This window comes from Stenella coeruleoalba (assembly GCF_951394435.1).
Source record: "Stenella coeruleoalba genome assembly, chromosome: 6".
NCBI lineage: Eukaryota > Metazoa > Chordata > Mammalia > Artiodactyla > Delphinidae > Stenella > Stenella coeruleoalba.
Genome location: NC_137151.1, coordinates 81,812,137 through 81,831,563, shown reverse-complemented (window position 1 = coordinate 81,831,563; position 19,427 = coordinate 81,812,137). Strand labels below are relative to the sequence as shown.

The 19,427-nt window shown below is 35.0% G+C and overlaps 1 protein-coding gene and 1 long non-coding RNA gene across 8 annotated transcripts in view; one reads left to right on the top strand and one right to left on the bottom strand.

Annotated features, from left to right (window-relative positions):
• CALCRL (calcitonin receptor like receptor) overlaps positions 1-19,427 on the top strand; it is a 105,005-nt gene that overhangs the window by 24,069 nt on the left and 61,509 nt on the right. The gene's annotated exons all lie outside the window — the stretch shown is intronic.
• LOC307188267 overlaps positions 16,763-19,427 on the bottom strand; it is a 283,742-nt gene continuing 281,077 nt past the window's right edge. Inside the window, exons 3-4 of one of the 2 annotated variants that reach the window (XR_013828879.1) lie at positions 18,465-18,540; positions 16,763-17,285 (exon numbers count right to left, since the gene is read on the bottom strand). This is a non-coding gene — a long non-coding RNA (uncharacterized lncRNA). Of the gene's footprint in view, positions 18,541-19,427 lie in introns of both variants that reach the window. The other variant, XR_013828878.1, reaches the window with a different exon arrangement.

The following is a 19,427-nucleotide window of genomic DNA, read 5'->3' as shown; positions in this document are numbered from 1 at the left end:
TACACTTCTCTGAAACCACCTTGCTAACTTACTTTCAGTACGCGGGCCTCTCACTGTTGTGGCCTCTCCCGTTGCGAAGCACAGGTTCTGGACACGCAGGCTCAGCGGCCATGGGCCACGGGCCCAGCTGATCCGCGGCATGTGGGATCTTCCCAGACCGGGGCATGAACCCGTGTCCCCTGCATCGGCAGGCGGACTCTCAACCACTGTGCCACCAGGGAAGCCCTGCTAACTTACTTTTAATCAGACTGCCTTTTAGTGCATAAAGTTGTTCTACTTTGCATTGATCCCTGAAATAGTCCTTTCTTTGACATCTATAAAAAATTCCATACACTAAATTGTTTTTGAGCATAGTAGACTTCATTGCAGATTTTCATATGAAAGATTCAGGAGAGATTCACAGATTAGCAATGCAAACAATTTCAAATCAAGTGGTAGACATCACCATTTTAAAAAGGTCACTTGGAGAGTGGTATGGACATATATACACTACCAAATGTAAAATAGCTAGCTAGTGGGAAGCAGCCACATAGCACAGGGAGATCAGCTCAGTGCTTTGTGTCCATCTAGAGGGGTTGGATAGGGAGTGTGGGAGGGAGACGCAAGAGGGAGGAGATATGGGGATATAGGTTATGTATAGCTGATTCACTTTGTTATACAGGAGAAACTAACACACCATTATAAAGCAATTGTACTCCAATACAGATGTTAAAAAAATAAAAAGGTCACTTGGTTCTTCCAATATTTTATCTATTTCCAGCCTCTTTCCATCTTTCTGGATCCACGCTCTTCTTTATCACTCATTTTCCTTCTTCCCTTTTAGGAGTGGAAATAATACATTTTCTATTCTTGAAGCATGAAGAGGAGATTTCTGCTTCTTATATTTGAGCAACTGCTAACACTTATGGCCATGTGGCTGTTCTATCCCATGTTACTTTTGATGTATTTTACAAAAAAAAATATAATTCCTTCTATAAGAAGAATTCTGGTGTCAATGTTAATGATCATTATTTAATAAGTTATGGTAACAATTTGTTAATAATGACAATTATTTAATATTTAATTTAATAAGTAAAAATAAGTTGTCATTGAAGTTTAACGGGAACCATGTTATATGTAGTATAGACACTATAAACTTTCATACATTTATTTACTTATCATTTGTCCTTTTCACATTTGCTTTACATTAAGTTACAATTTGTCTGATTCATTTTTCTCACTACAGTGCCCAGCATAATAGTTCTCAAATGCAATGCATTTTTATTTTTGGTAGAATTGAATTTCTTCATTTAATATGTCTTACACTTTAAACCAGTGATCTACAAACTGGGGTATGCATACCCCTAAGGAGTAAGCAGAAACAGCTTGTTTTACAGAAATCAATTTCCAGATTCTTAACCTTCATTTGAACTCCATCCTAGAACTGATCTGCCACAGAAAATTACTAAGGTCTAAGCTTCAGGCCGCTTCTCACTTTTTCTTTCATAGTGCTCCTTTTACTTCTTTACACACACACACACATACACACATGCACTATTTCACCCTTCTGAGCCTTACTACAAAGCATTTCTGCAGGATGTAACAATCTCCTAGGGCATAAATGAGGGGACAGGGATGATGGATACACTGATGTTTGCCAAGCCTTCTTAAAAGGGACACATGACTTTCCCACTTTCTTCATCTCATTAATGATGTAGTTCTAATAAAATATTGCTTTATGTGTTTAAAAATTATGTATCAAAATTTATAATAAATTTATTATGTTTTCATCTAGAGTATAAACTCTAGAGCCAAACTGGTTCAAATCCTGAATCAAACAATTTTTTTAATTATCTGCTGAAGTTAATAAACGTACTTGTGCCTCAATTTCCTCAAAGGTAAACCTGGGATAAACAGTACCTACTTTATATGTTTTAATAATGTGATCATATAGTCTGAAAAGGTAAATATTATTTTTTCATGTATTATAATATAAAGTAGCATATCATTTATTATGTATCATTGGTGTTTCCAGACTTGGTGGCCACTCTGTACATGAACTGATGGAAGTAGAGGCAGAAGTATATAGTGCTTAGGTCATGGCTTGAAATTGAGTAAGCCTTCCAAAAGTTTTAGCTACTATTATCATCATTGTTATTAGTATTATTATTTCTAATAAAAATTGTAATGGTAATGCAATTGGGAAGGATTTTTAAAACATTCATTCAGATAGGATTTTTTTTAATGAAATTTCAACCTAGGTATACATATTTTGTTGTATAAAAGATTTTGAGCAGAGAAGACTTCATTGAAAATTTTGCTAGGAAAAGATTAGGAGAGGTTTGCATAGTAGCCATGCAAACACTTCAAAGGAAAAGGAAGATATTGCAACATTATAGTTTAAGTGTCACCTGCTCACTCAGTAATCTGTTTCTACATCCCTCCATCTTTCCTGCTCCACTCTGTCTTTACTCCTTCTATTTCTGTATTATGCTTTTTCCTGCTCTCTTTCAATGTGGTCATTTAAAAGAATTTGAAAAATAAAGTTCAGTAGAATAAAATTCTATCAGGGAAAGATGGATAGTGGAGTAGAATATGATGTCAATGAGATTAAGAAATGAAGTAAAATTTCCAACTGTCAAGAAGAGAGCATTCATTTCTCTACAAATGATTGCGTAGGTATTAAATTGTTGTTGCATTTACATTTCATTGAAAAAGAATACTATAACAGTCATAGTTTAAAATGTCATCATTTAAAATGTGCCCAAAATTACGTTTTGCAAATGACCTAGTAACTTAAATGAGTGAAGTTTTTTAAAAAATTACTTTATAAATAGTGTCAACAGAAAAGTTAGAACACTGCACTAGATTGGCATGTTTAATTCATCTTTGCATTTCCTCTTCCATGAAAAGTACACTTAAAATAAGTTTATTAATAAATATGAATATAGCATTTTTATCATGAAAATAGGATGTTATAATATCATACCTTTCATTGTACCATGGATCTGTAACCAAAACAACTAACTTTATGTTCTTGACTTAATTACAGGAGGATGTATTGGATCTGGGATAAGGTGACTAGGTACTACACATATCACATGGAAATGAGCTCTTGCTGTTGTTAGTAAGAAAATAAATATAAGGCTTTGCAAGCAGTGGGTTGGAAGATACCATAAGGGCTTCTCTTTTGTTGTTAAGGATAATAAATTATAAGGAGGTTAAGAAAGGTCCTTTGCAACTGGAGCTTATAGCTCTATGTGTAATAATTTATATTTGTAGCTTATGATTAACAAATAACTTACTTTTATTTTTTGATAATGAAGTTTTATTTTTGATAATGAAGAACATTATAATTTGCAAAAACATAAGAGGTTGTCATTAGATGTGGGAAAACTCCACAGCTTTTTTCCAAGATGCATTGACCCATATAAAAAGCAATCACGGGCTTCCCTGGTGGCACAGTGGTTGAGAGTCCGCCTGCCGATGCAGGGGACACGGGTTCGTGCCCCGGTCCGGGAAGATCCCACATGCCGCGGAGCGGCTGGGCCCGTGAGCCATGGCCGCTGAGCCTGCGCGTCCGGAGCCTGTGCTCCACAACGGGAGAGGCCACAACAGTGAGAGGCCCGCGTACCGCCAAAAAAAAAAAAAGCAATCAGTTGAACAAAGAGTACCTATCTTGAAAGGGTTTTTTATCATATTTGAAAAGCTTATTTAATGGGATAGACCCATACTTATGATTAAGAATCAGACCCCTCAACCAAATCTCAGCCAGAGTCCATTAGACTCCAGATTAATTCTAACAGTCATTAGGGTGTGGATTTCCCCTCTGTAGGAAAACCGTGCATTAAAAAAAAAAAGCACCTCTCTCCCCCTACAGAAAACCTTGTCTGTTTCACTTAGATATTTTATTATTTTTTCATTTGTCTTTCACCCTATCTCCCAGGCCTTCCTTAAGCTTCCTTTCAAAGCAAATTATTTACCTTTCTATGGAATAGATCAATTTTGACAAAATTTTCCCTCTTCCCCAATTATGCAGACCCTAACATGAACACAACAAAGTGAAATTATCAATCAGCCTATGCCACAATTCACTTATACATGTCAGGGTCATAATTTTGCTAGTTTTTAACTTTGAGACAGTTCTTCCTAAACTGCCCATATTTATAACGTTCCTAGATTATCTAACTTTCTGTCTGTGTTAATCCATCAGTCACAATATATTTATAAATGGCCAGATGGGCAAGCCTTTCCACTTTTTGGCTTATTCCATTAATGTATAGAGTCTTGCTAATAAATTTAATGATATTTATACATCTACTAGTTATTGAAAATAAATGAAAACACATTTACATTTATTGACTCCTGTTTAAGTGACCACATTTCTACCTAAAGTAGTGGAGAAATGCCTAGGACCTAGGAAGAATAAAGGGTGTGGCATATGAGGAAACCACAGTCATTTACTGTATTTTACAGGAAGTTCCTGCTGTGACTAAAAGTTCTTTGCTCTCTCAGACTGCTGTAGATATAAGACAAAGAGAAACGCAACACAGATAATTATAGCTTTTAATATGCTGAATGTAAAGCACTTCTACCAATGAGAAACAGACCCTGGATTTAAAGGAAACAAATGCTATAATTCAATGAGCCTGGCAAATATACCTGGCAACAATAACACAAGACAGATGCACTATTACTGTTTTAGGTTGTTTTAGAGAAATCAAAACCTCCAGATGAAAGTTCAACACTTCTCTGTCAAATGTTTTGTCTGTATGACACCAAATATCACCTTAAGTGAGAGAAATTCGAGTAACCAGTAACTGTCAACTGCCAATGGTAAAAATTACCTCATTGGGCATATCCACATCTTTTAAATAAAATTTGGCTATTGTTAATTAGGCTTTAAGCAAGAGATCTCCTATCTATAAAGAAAAAATTATGGCCATGCTGAATTTATTATTTGTTATCTCACACATAGAGTAAACTTGTTTTTCACATTTACTATAAAATTAGTAACAAACTCTAACTTCAAATCATTTGGGATTCCAGTTTATAGAGTGTTCTAATCTTAGTTACATATTTCCTGAAAAATTTATTATTGTGTATTTATTCTCAATTTTTTCCAAAGCCTTTGGACATTTAATAAGGGATCCAGAAAACAGTGCTGTGACACAAAGATTGCCATATTACTGGAAACATTAATGCATGCATACACATAAAATCACAAAATACTTTAGAATGAATTTTACTATCATAAGAGTAAGTTTTCTGAATCATAGCAGACTTTAGAATTCATCTTTCAGCCAAAACATAAACATATACCTCAACAATATCTTATTAAGATAGTTTCTGTGTTTTCTTTACTGGGGGAAAAAGACATTGTATGCTTTTATAAATTCTCAGATTCTACTTGGTATTTCATAGACTATTTGGTGGAAATTATACATGAATACACACAAACATACATACATACATACATACGTGTAACTTGAAACACATTAGCAGAAATTCAGATGCATTCTGAGAAAAAAATACATGCAATGAAAATAAAGAGAAAGAGGTGTGTTTGTTCACAAAGACATACTAAATTATAAAGAATAAGGCGATATTTTTGGTTCACACTTTGTAGTGGCTGGTTTGGAAAGTTATATCTTTGTAGCCAGAACAATTCTTCTATTATCCTCTATTCTTAATGTCTGTTAGTTTCTATTATTGTCTTTGAAGGTTAACTGCGTCTTTAAAAATTTTTAGTAGTGAACAGGGAGGAGTTATTTTTTCTCTTACAAGTCCCACCTAAATACTGTAATGTAAACTGTAATTTCTATTCTATTACAGCTCTATTGCTTGGAAGTCTTTGGTGCCATTTCCAGGTACAGAGCTTTAAAAAGCCCTATATTCAATCTTCTAATACATTAGCTTCATAGTTTTGTAGGACTAGATGGATCCTTACAGTTTTTTGAGACAACCCCACATTTTTGAAATGAAAAACTGAGAATCAGGTAAATAAAAAGACTGATTAAAAGAAACAAAATAGTAATCTGGTGTCACCAACAGAATTAGTATCCATTTTACTTCAGTACACTTATACTGACTATTCTATAAAATGCCCACAAACTACCTAATCATGTCCCTTAAAAGTTATCTATAAGCAACACTCCACTCTTCACACAAATTTAATTTTCCCCCGTATTCTTCTGGACATTTTCTTATATGTTTCCCTTGGAACTTAACAAAGTATTCTCTGATATTGACTCTAAGATCATCACTATTATTGACAGATTTGATAAGTCTTCTTTCATGATGCCCTAAAACAAATTGTCACGTATGGTTAAATCTGGACTTCAAAAAACTACCCCATTTTTGGATTCATGTCCTATCCATTGTCCATTGAATTGTCAAGTTATTTTCTAACTGGGATCACATAATATGTTGATGTATCTTAAATTTCAGGTAGTTGTTGCCACAGAATCTCTCATGCAGTTTCAGTTCAAACCCTGATCAAATAAGCAGCGTGATTAATATTTCTATTTTTAAAAATTTGGCCCTATCAAATAACTTTCTGAAATTGCTCTCCATATCCTGACATGATGAGGGTACCACTCAGTTAACAGAGGGCATTCACATGTGCTTAGAGACTTTGTAACCACTCTGTCTATATGAGGTCTCTCAACTGCCATTTTATTTTATTTTTCTCTCTTTATGTAGTAAGTTGGACCTATTTAGCCCCAGGGCCTTAAGAAATTATTATGCAATTAGTATTTATGTTGAAAAAATACATATTACACAAGATAAAGCTGGACTTGTTAGCAGGAGCATCAAACTGACTTAAAACACTGGTGAAGTAGACAAAAACAAAGATAAAGCACACACTGTTCACTAAATGTAACTCTTTTGAGTCACTGGTTTTTAAATCTGCCTGAACCCATATGTAAATACATTAGTCTAAAAATACTAATTTTCAAGTGAAATCTCAGTAATAAAGATCACTTGATCACTTGTGGATATAGTTAGGTGTTCATACTTTATATTGAGGGTGTTATTAGCTCATTTCACAGGATTTTGCATACCTGGGATAAGTTCCCAGTGACAGCATAGAGTACCCAAACGGATTTGAGTTAGGAGACATGTTTCTAGTCTCTCCTTTGCCTCAGACCTGTTGCGTGAATGTGATCACGACACTTCACTTCTTTGGTATTTTGTCCTCATCTATAAAGTAAATTTTTGTACCAAATTGATTTTATTTATATTGTGAAAAAGTGATATTTAATCATGCAATGCATATACTAAATAATAAACATGCAATGCATATACTTCCAAAGTATATAAATAATAACATGCAATGCATATACTTCCAAAAGTCATGTTGTATACTGTTTTTCTAATTCTGAAAAAGAGATCCCTTCTGGAGTCAGAAAGATCTCAAGTCTTATGTGATTGCTCATAGAATGAGCAATTTCAAGGTAGAAATTACATAACATTATTTAATATGGTCCATTTTTCCCTGAAGTATACTTTAATGCTCTTAATATAAGCAGAGAAACAAAATTGAATGTAAAAGAATGGTGAGGTTTATTCATTTTAATATCCTTCCTCTAGGATCTAGCATGATGGTGGGCACATAGTAAGGGATTACTCCATAAACATTGGTCTTTCAGTGATAATTTTGCTCTGTGGGAGAACATGTGCTTCACATAAACTTTAAAATATTGCTGATAAATATCTGCATAGCCAGTGACTATTTGGGGGAGTGAAATACATCAGGGTCCAGAGAAAGTTCTGGTTAAGAGTATATGTTTAGAAGTCAGAGTCACAGTCTGGAGTCCTAGCTGTTCACTGCATTAGTGAGATGATTTTGAGTTTCCTTATCTGGAAAAATAAAAGAGAGAGTGTAATAATTTGTTACTCTTAGAATTAAATATGGTAGCATGCTTACAGTGGCTGGGACAGTGCTTATCACACAGTAAACACTCAGTAAATGGTAGCTATTACTATTTAAATTATCCTGTAATTCTGATTTCAATTGTTGCAAATAACACCAAATTAAGACTTGATTTATAATGATTTATTCCCTACTATCTACTTTTGATCTTTTGCTAATAGATTTCTGAATGTTACCTCAAGGAATTTCTGACAATTTCTGCTCTCCCTTTATTAGTTAGTGGAACTAGGATGGGATGCTTAGTGCAAATACCCCTCCTTTTCCCCACTTCCTCCTTTTCCCCTACCAGCATCTATATGCTTGAAATAATGTGCAGGGAACTTTGAATGTTGTTGAAGAAGAAAGAGGGGGTTGTTTTGTTCTGTTTTATGGGACCTAACCTACGATGATGAGGACGTAAAACTCAGAGGGTGGCATGGCACCTATGCTTTACTGGGCATGAATTGGGTGGAGCTGCTAGGGAGCTAAAGATGAAGGAAATGTTTTCATGAGAGTATTAGTAAAACTCTGGATAGATCCCAGGTGTCAACACAGCAGAGGGTAATATTAAAGACCATTTTCTACCAGTTCTGCACAGAACACAACAGGTCTCTGGCCCCAAGAGTTGAAGGCTTTGAGAGCATCAGGAGATAGTGCCTTTGTGCTATCATTTTCAGGATGAAGCAGTAAGAAATATCAAGAGTAAAGTCACTTCCAGTGATTCTAAAGACAGAGGGCATAGAATAAAGAGGTCAGAGTTCTAGACAAAGTAGGGTGTGTGTTGGCCCTACGAAAGAGACTGGCCTATGAAGCATTTCCTTAGAGATTTCAAGAGTTATGTGGGACTTTGCAGGATGCTGGAGGTCGCATGTTCTAAGGAGCAGACAAAATTAGAAATTTGGGGGTTATTGATGATACGACTTGGTATCCAGAGGCTTCTACAGTCTAACAAGATTTCAGTCACAAGAATAATTATGGAAAAGTTTATTTAGATATAAATTAAGATAAATGTTTAACTAGTATGGAGCCAAGAATAGATTTCAAAGTGTCTGAATTTATGAAAATTGTAAGTGAACTATGGGATTACCCAGCTGATTTAAGGTACCTTGGGCTTTTACATGAGTCACCTGGCAATAAGGAGGTATGTGATATTTCCTAGCAAAGTTATTTTCAGATGGGAAAAAATGAATATAGCTACTTCCACATGGGAGGTCCTGCTACTGATCTATGTAATCCTAAGGATTAATCTATTCATGGTTTAAATAGTTCTACCTAAGAAAGGTAACATGTAACTTCTTGTAAGTCAGCATTCACAGATACCCTCCCTCTAATGTGTTCAGAGGAAATTCTCAAATGGCTTTAAAACCCTTAATCCTTTCTCAAAACCCATGCAAAGCATTCAGTATCCTGATATCTTAAGTCTACTTAAAATAAACTTCTAGACATGTATTGTTACTGTATTTATGTGTAAATAATCTGAGAGTGGATACTAGAGATTGTCTTTCTTTCATCTTCCTTTCTGAACACTAGCCTTTCCCCACACCTCCACTCTCTTGTATCACTTACACGTATATTTCAAAATGCTTCTTTCTTTTTACTCAAGATACCACTCAAACATATGTACTCCTGAAATGTAAACTCACGTTATCTCCTGCCAAGTTCAGATTCCAAATTAAGTTGCCTAAGGCCCTTAATGATTTGGTTTCCTCTAGCCAGTATTTGACAAGAATTCATATCTGCTTTCAATGTATCCTTTTAATAGATTTTAAAAAATTTTTTAGCCTGCCCTGAGTTTTATTTGTGGCTGTAGGCAAATAGGTGAAACTTGGCAAAGAATCATGCTCTACGATGATCTTCACCATAGGGACAGCTGCCTCTCCCTACTGGTCCAATTCTTTCCTTTTAAAAAATTTCAGAAGAAGAAATATAATTATGACCATTAGCCTATTTGAGCTGTACCTTCAACCAGTTTCATTGCAATGTCATTTTTATACTTTGAAAAAACAGCGGTTCATTAAAGAACAGATTTTTCCAAGATATGCATTATGAACAGTAAAATGCATTATAAATTCATGAAAGAAATTTCATCTCTTTCAGAATTAGTTCATTAAATGATTCTTTTAATCAGACTGGTTCTTGACACAAAAGACAGAAACTTTTCTCTTAAATTCATCTGGCAAAGATACAATCTTTTAAACACATGAAATATCAGCAGATTTACTTAACTTCAAGCACTATATGAAAATGATTTTTAATGCTCTTACTATGAAGGCTCTTTTAGAAATGTTAGTATCTATTTCATTTTATAGCTTTTAGAGTAATTTCTATTAGGAATGTGTATAGTTCAGTGTGAGAGTGGCAACTGAAGGTTCATTGATTATTAGGGCAAACAGAGGTTAAGTTGGCATATGAGCCAGTCTCTGCTTCCATAAAGCTTAGCTTGTGGCTCCTGAACTAATAGTTATTAATCATAGCATTTTTTTAAACTATGTTTAATGGCTTAATATTATGCTATTTATCTTCATAATGGCTTCAGGCAGATAGCATAGATCCTTTAGTGGTAGATTTATACCTCTAGTTAAAATAATCTAAGGAAGGCCTTTTTAATGCATTTTAATTTAACCTCACATACAGTAAATATTTTCTTTAAATAATAGCTCTTTAGCAAAAGAAAATGTATTCCTTTGTTTTAATTTTGAATATACGAAATGGTATATTTATCAACAAGGAAGTGTTTAAAATTAGATAATTTTTAAAATACCTTTATGAAATTCTGGGAAATTTTTCTTCAGGTTTTATTTAGACTCTAGCTCTGAGAACTAACTCAACCCAACTGTATTAGTCTGTTAGGGCTATCCTAAAAAATCACAGCCTGGGAGCCTTGAGAAACAGAAATTAATTTTCTCACAGTTCTGGATGCTGGAAGTTCAATACCTTGGTGTTGACATGTTTGGTTTCTCTTGAGACTCTCTTATTGGCTTGCAGATGTCCACCTTCTCATTATGTCCACATATGGCCTTTTCTCTGTATGTGAGCATCCGTGGCGTCTCTTTCTCTTTTCATAAGGACACCAGTCCTATCAGATTAGGGAGCCACACTTAGGACCTCATTTAACCGGAATAACCTCCTTAAAGGCCCCATCTCCAAATACAGTCACATTGGGGGTTATATCTTCAACAGAATAAGTTTGGAGAGGGGGGGAAAATTTACTCCATAATGCCAAGAATTTCTAAGAAATTTTTCAAAGAAAATGGAGTTGAAATAGGTAAGAGTTATTGGAAACTTTTTAATTAATCCCAAGTAATAACTGGGTTTATTCCCTAAGTAAAAAACTAAGCATCCTGTTGACATAAAATGAATAGACTGCCAGTTATTTCTACAGCAAAAAAAAAAAGGGGGTTTATTCAGGATCAGCAGAGGACTGCAATTCAGGGTCTACAATCCTGGCAAGCCACATGCAAGTCACCCACAATAAATGGAGAGGAGACCTCTTTTATAGAGGGGAAAAGGAATTTGGGAAGGCTATAGTAAACAGAGTCCGTGGCTTTTCACTGGCTGAGTTATGGCAGTCTCTCATTGGCTGAACTCTTGCAAGGAAAAAAGAGGAAGTCTTTCTTCTTCCTGTTGGGTTTTGCTATAGTTGTAGGGTGTGAGAACTGCTTCTGTTCTCCTGACTCTATTTTAATTGAGGTTTCTGTTTATTAATTTCTACATTTCCCATTTTTGAGCACGATCTTTCTCTAAAATCATTGTGGTCAAGAGTCAGTTTTTCCAGTTTCAGTGGCTTTTTGTCCCTCAATGCCAGGAGGAATATTTCCTGGGTATAGTGTCCCTTGTTAAAGGGAGAATGCACAAATTGGAAACCTATTGAGGTCATATTCAAGTAAAAATGAGCGGTAGGAAGGAGAGCTCTCAGGTAATTTTTATTTAAGGTCCATATGCTATCAGGATCACAGTCATCTGAAGTGTTATGTCATAATCAAAGGTTTGGCAGATGAACTTGCAAAAGGCCTGGTCTGGATATCTTGGGAAAGCTATCTCATCAGATGTTGTTTCCTTCAATTCTTGGAAATCTTTACTTTCAGGTCACCAGATGATATGCCTGTAAGTCAGGGTTTGGTGCTTTCTTCAGGTGTGTCATGTGAATCCAAGAGTCTGTTCCTTAGAATTTGGCAGGACAAAGGTTGGTTAGCAGCACCTGATAGGGGTCTTTCCAGTGAGGTTGAAGAGAGCCTTCTGTAGGTATCTTTTCCAATAGATGTAATCTCCAGTTTGCAAGGTGTTATGCTTAAGGTCTTCATCTCCTGAAACACACTGTGAAAAGACTGCGCTACCAAAACATGATTATTTTTAATAGAAGCAGTTAGACCTCTGTAATACTGGAGTATCTCTCCTTTTATAAGTTGTGGGTCAAAAGAGGCAGGAGCCAAATGCATTGGGTGCCCTGTGATTATCTCAAAGGGTGAAAGTTCTATGAGTTCCAAAAGAGTGGATCTAATCTTTAGAAAGACCAACAGCAATGCTTTTGGCCAAGGTATTTGGAGGGCCTCACAAACTTTGCCAATTGAATCTTAATACTGCTATTAGTGCATTCAACTAAACCAGAAGATCGAGTGTGGTAAGTGCAGTGAAAGCGTAAAACCGGCCAAATAACACAGACTTGTTGAAGTACCTGAGCAGTAAAATGAGTTGTTGGATTATGAAATTTGAGAGTAGTCCCCCAGGTAGGGATAATCTTTTCCAAAAGGACTTTGCTACAGTAGTCTGTCTGCAAGGAAAGGCTTCAGTCCAGTGTAAAAACATGCAGACCCTGACTAAAACTTATTTATATTCATGAGACAGACGACATTTTATGAAATCCATTTGACAGACCTCAAACGATCCATTAGGAAGTTTAAAATGTTCAGGAGCAATACAAACAGGCTTCCCTGGGTTGTATTTTGGACAAGTGGGACAAATGACATAAGCACTTTTTGTAGCCTTGTTAATGTTTCCCCACCCATATTGATTCATGAATGCTATCATTTTGTCAGTAAACCAATGGTTTAATGCATGTACAACAGTGAGGAGTGAGAATCTGAGAGTCTGCAGTAGGACTGGGTTGTTTTTTGGTCCAAACCAGAGCCTTCTCTTTTTGTCAAAGCAACAATTATTGAATTTCCAATCTGGTTCTTCCTTTTCTGAGGCCAATTGTTGGGCTTCTCTAGCCAGTTTTTATAACTTATCATTTGGGGAAATATACCTTTTGACCATGACAGAGGTTTGGCTGCTGTTGGTTCCTTTAAGGAAATGATTTCCCCTAGCTTCCAGGCAGTCAAGTTTAGAATTCCCTGGAATCTTAGTAATAGCTAAAGTGGCAATAATTGCATTTAGTAATTCCTGAACATAAGGGTCATTTTTTGTTTTATTTTTTCTGGAAGTAAAGAAGTCACACTGCTTCCACAACATTCCAAAATCATGAGCTACTCTGAAAGCATATCTACTATCAGTATAAATATTGACAGTTTTGCCCTTGGCTAAAGTACAAGTCCATGTAAGAACATATAATTCAGCCTGTTAGGCTGAAGTAGACATAGGTGAAATGCTGCCTCAACAGTATCAAAATGTGTTGCAGTAGCATAGCCAGCACAATATTTCCCATTGTCACCTTTTAAATAAGAACCAACAGTGAACCATGAGAAGTCAGTGTTTCCTAAAGGAATTTCCAGCAGATCATACTGAAGAGTCAGGAGGTGAACTGTCAGCATTAAGCAGTTGTGAGGAACTTTGTCAGTGAGAGAGAGGAGAAGAGGAGCAAGGTGAAGATTACTGCAACTTGAAAGAGTTATATGAGGAGCGGTTTTAAAAAAGGACTTCATAGGAGGTGAGGTGGCTGATTGAGAAATGTTAAGTGTGATGGGAATTCAGGAAAGCCTCTATAGCATGAGGTACAAAAATGGTTAGGGAGAAATCCCACAACAATTTTCTCAGTAGTCTTAACCAAAAAGGCAGTGGCAGTAATGGCTCAAAGGCAATATCCCAGTGTCCCTGGGTCCAATTGCTGGCTATAATACCCTATGGGTCAACGGTGGTCCCCATGTTTTTGGGTGACTACCCCAAGGACATTTGCTTCCTTTTCATATACAAAAAGAAAAAAAGGGAGTCTGATAATTGAGATGCCCAAGAGCAGGTGGGTTCATCAGACTCTCCTTTAAGGACTTAGAGACTGTATTGTCCAGTTTTTCCCACAAAATTGGGTCAGGGCTGTTGTTGTTGAATGAAACATACAGAGGTTTTGTCATAACAGAGAAATTTGGAATCCAATTTCAGCAATAACCAACTAGCCTGAAAAAACCTTGCAGTTGGTGCTTGGTTTTGTGCAAGTTCCCCATAAAAATGGAAAGGAGACCTCTTTTACAGAGAAGGAAAGGAAGTTGGGAGGACTATAGTAAACAGAGTCTATGGCTTTCCTTTGGCTGAGTTGTGATAGTCTCTTGTTGGCTGAGCTCTTGCCAAGAAAGAAGATGAAGTCTTCTTCCTGTTGGGCTCTACCATCATTGTAGGGCATGAGAGCTCCCCTTTCTGGCCTCCTGGCTCTATTTGAATTGAGATGTCTGTTTATTAATTTTTACAATTGATATCTTCTATATGCCAATAACTTCCCAATTTAAATTGTTATGTAAGAGCTTCTTACATATCAGCCCTTCAGTAAGAACTTTTAGCCAAATATTTTATAAACCATTCATAATGATAAACCCTTTCATGGCTGAATATCAAACTGGTGTCAGAAACACTGTTAGTTTCCTGTTATAGACACTATTAGATGACACAATGGCTTATAAAAATGTTTCTCTGTTAGTAAGTATACTTTTCAAATCTATACTCTTCCTCAGATTCTTCAGAAGGATTTCTCTTTCTTTTGTGATTCAATATTTTTCAAGCATGCCCCTTTTTAAAAAAGTTTATTTTATTTTGGTTGCTGATCATGGCCTGAAGATAGACCTGCTCGCCGACAGACATCTTGAGAATTTCCCTTGGTTATGCTCACTGTTCTCTAGGCTTTCATCAAAACCCCTTTTCATGTCAGAAGTTTAAAGGCAAGCAGATAAGCATAATTTTAGCCAAAGTCCCAACATTTACAAAGCATTTATCTAGATTTTTCTAGAGTGGAATTGTCTCATATCCTATATCCTATCATCTGGAACTCTCACACTTTGACCAATAGAATGCATTAAAACCTCTTCACCAGGGCCCTTGCTACTTCTTCCTTCCCCGTAGGGCTTGACTTATGGGATTAACCCTTAACCATAGAGATTGTTGAGACAGCACCAGTGTCTACTCCTAACCAAATCAATTAATCAATCAACAAAAACAATGTATTTCTTGTTTTCTGGGAAATAAAATTCCTGATGAATGGGGGGAAAATGTACAAAAAGAATAGACACACATCTCTGGCCTTGTTTTGTTTTAAAACCAAAAACACCTACATTTACTAATCTCTTGGTGAGTACAGCTCACAATCCTCTGAGCTTCAGAGAAGATGTTAAATTTGGGATGGAGTGTGTGTCAATTTTTTGTCTGTTGGGTAGGCACTGGCTGTTTCTGAGTCCACCTCTATATTAATTGGAATGCCTCCATGGTCCTGGGAAAATCTGTCTTAAATGTCCATGTTTCTATGTGTTTTTCTTCAACCTCTGGGTATTCAGTGTGTAGCTGGTGTAAAGATAGTAGATGGCATACGGTGCATAGGTTGCCATTTAGATCCTATTTTTAGCCAAGATTCACATGTGTACTTTGGTTTTAGACATTATTTATTCTATTATGATGAAGGAAAGATTGTGTTTTCAACATCCCACAGATCTAGCTGCTAATAATTATGACCTCTCAGAGCAAAGTAGATTTTAAATGAGTTCATTATGGCATGCTGCTGCCTACATTAATATGTGAGCAGTGAGTTTAAAACGTGGTCATCTATTTATAACTTTACTATTTAAAGTTACTTTTATATTTAGGAATGAAATACTATTGACTAATATTGAGGAATTCAAACACCTTTTTGGCTAAGAATATGCTAATTGACCTCTTAGGCAACTACACTTATACAACTTTCCATACTTGCACCCTAATAAAACATGGTAGAAAAGAGAACTTTCTTCCCATAAATGAAATTTTTGCATAAATAAAATATTTGCTATGCTGATGTCCCTATTTAGATATTGTACTTCCCATTCCTCCTGCTGTGTGAAAATTAATGATAACCAATATTAAAATTGTATCATAATAATAATTCACATTGAGTGCTTACTGATGTGTCAGAAAATGTTAGCTCACTACATACTAACACATAAACCCTAAATAGGATATACTACAATTATTCACATTTTATGTAGATATCAAAATTAGAGCGATAAAATGATTTGCCTAGGTTATTTAGATACATAGTGACAGTTTATATCAGCACTCAATGAAATACTGACTCAATCAGTGACTAACTCTATAAAAATAGTCTTTCTCACTTCTCCCAAGATGAAAATGTAAGCAAAGCAACTCTGGGTTGACTTCTCTGGTATTTTATATCTATTGAGACATAAATCACAGTTTTTGCGTCAGCCCTGGTGCTGTCAACATACAAATTTTAGCTTGAATAGAGATTATTTTAAGGTCAGGCCAATAACAATTACTTCAGGGAGTTTTTCTACCAGAATTGTTGAAGAGAAGAATAATTTCCATTATTTTGCTGAAAATTTAGCTGCCCCAAACCTACTTTTGTCCTTTTGGTATATGAATAACAAAGTCTTAAATAATATAGTTCTATAACATTCTCTTGCTTTCCTCATATGGGGGGGAGATAAAATTTAATTAACTGATAAAAATATGATATAACAATTATGGTAGGGCAGACATCAGATAGATAGCAATTACCTTAAAAGGTTTAAAATATAACAGCTGACAATAATCACATATACAATGTCAGGGGAAACAGAATGAATGTTTGAATCTCTAAACTTCAAAATTCTGAGAGATAAATACTGTGTCTTTTTGATATTCATGCTTTTCTCCATGTCTTTAAAAAAGATTTTTTTTGCACTTGGTCCTTCCCCCATTTGGAATATTCTCTCTCTCTCATCCTCTCTGACAGATGATTAGATCACAATAATATCTCCTTTATTGGTCCAGAGAACAATCCTGACAGTATTAAAGTTATCTCCTAAATCAAAACAAATAAGTTTGAAAAGCTGATCCAATGGAGGGGAAGGAAAAAAAAGACTTCAGTGTTGTAAACATTTTCCCAGGGATTTCAAGGCTATTATCCATCATTATTTGGTAAACAGAGTCAATTAAAGGCATTCACGTGTAAAACATTCCTTTACAAAGAGCTCACAGTGACTGCTGCAGTCAAGGGAGAAAACTGGGGAGGAGACAAAAAGGGAAGAAAGAAAAAGACTTCAGACCTTTAACCAAGAGTAATTGTAAACATTTTACGTGTGCTGGAATAATTTATTTGTGCTTTCTTGAAAATGTAATTGCTACATAATTTTTAGGAAAAAGCAAGTTCTATATTTCCATAAAATGTTGTTTTAATTACAAACTATATAGAGCATGGAGGAAGAGAGAATAGAATAAAAATGTTAAAGAAAAAACTGCATTTATAAACCTTTTTCTTCTTGGTTGAGCTATTCTTTAGCTATCACTGGAGTATAATTATTTCAGTCAACTATACAGTGATTAAATTACTTAATTTCTTTTACTAAAATTTCCTTGGTAGCATTTCTGAGATGGGAGGATTTGTATACGAATTACAATAAAATTCAAGATCCGTTCTGGATTATCACAAGGGCAAAAAAAAAAAAAAAAAAAAAAAAGCCAGCTACAGAAGGGAGTTTTTAAATTTTCATTTGTACAGAACAGAGACTCCAGGGAAAGGTTATAGTGAATTCATTCATATATTTCATTTAGTAGGTGTTTGGGCTTCCATATCATCCTACCTTTTTAAAAGAAAGATATATAGCATGTAATATAATTTTATGAATATCACATTAGGCATCTTTGAGTTTTATTTCTATCAACAGATTGCCTATTTCTTAATAATGTTTTAAATAAACTTTAAAATATACTGTCATGCTTCTTAAAAGTGTTGCCTTACTCATTTATTAAGGCATTGGGAGGAGGAAAAAAAAAAGAAAAAAACTCACTAAAGCTAAAAAATGAAATCCAAAAATGTTTTCTAAATATTTAAATAGATATCAAAATAGCATTATTTTGCAAACTGTAATATTTGTTGCATGTAGATCTGAAACAAATTAGTGAGGAAAATTTTCTTTAGTTTAGCTTTCAATACTTAATGGATTTACATTAATATATATATCTTAGATAAAATAACAATGATATTTCCCCTCAGAACAGTAGAATTAAAGAACAAAAAAGGACCTTAAGAATCTAGTCCAATACCCTTATTTTACAGATTTAAAAACAAAACAATACAAAACTGAGACTACCAAAGGTAAATGGTTTTTTTCAAATTATATAGAGCTTGTTTAGTGACAGAAACCAAGACAACATATAGAGGTGAAAATACTAGTAATCTTACCGCACTATGCACAAGAAGCTTTAGGTCACACTAGAGCCGGCCTTCACTCCTTTTCCGCTGTGATCCCCAGGTTTGGCTAAAATTAGAACGCTGGTATTATTCACACTCAACCTGAAGCTATTCGAATTTTTTAGAATAGCAACATTTTACCTAAATATATGCTTAACGTTAAAGAAAACTTTAATATCAAGCAGCATATATTTATATCTCACTTTATCTCAGCCCTTACCTCATGCCAAAATATTTCTCATTCTTTTATTTCTAAATTTGTTTTTTTTTTCTCTTAGAATATAAAAGTCAGCACAAATTTCCAGGATTAACAGCAAAAATATACCACTAAGTTTTTGAATATGCACTATTTTAGAATTAAAAGAAGCAGTTCATTTGAAAATGTTCACAACTTGCCAATTTTAATCGCCATGATATTATCACCCACTAATTTTTAAAAATTTTCTTCAACCGTCTGAGAGAAAACATTTTTTGGACTAGTTTAAGTGTATTTCTTTATTTGACAAATGGATGAGACAAACCATTTTTAACTAGTCATACACTCTTCCTAAATACACATGAATTTTGCTGAGATCAGTCTTTGTAAATCATTAAAACGATTTTAATTATTATAACTATAGACATATTTTGTGATGAATATTTATTTCATTTGTTCATTCATTAAAAAAACTGGTAAAGGTTACTACACACCAGGCAATGTCCTGGGGACCCAAAGGTTAGTAAGGCAGTACCCTCAAATGCCCTCAAATAGCACTCACATTTGGTGGGAGAAAGTAAAAAACCAGACTGAACTAAGTCTAGTGTGATAATGTGCTGTAAGAGGGTGCAGTCTCTCTGTGGTGGGAACATTAGGGACATAAGGAATTCAGAGAGGGTTTCCTGAGGATGAGAGAGCCAAAGATAAGTCCTGAAAAGACAGTAATTAGATCCTTCATAAAGCATCATTAGCATTAT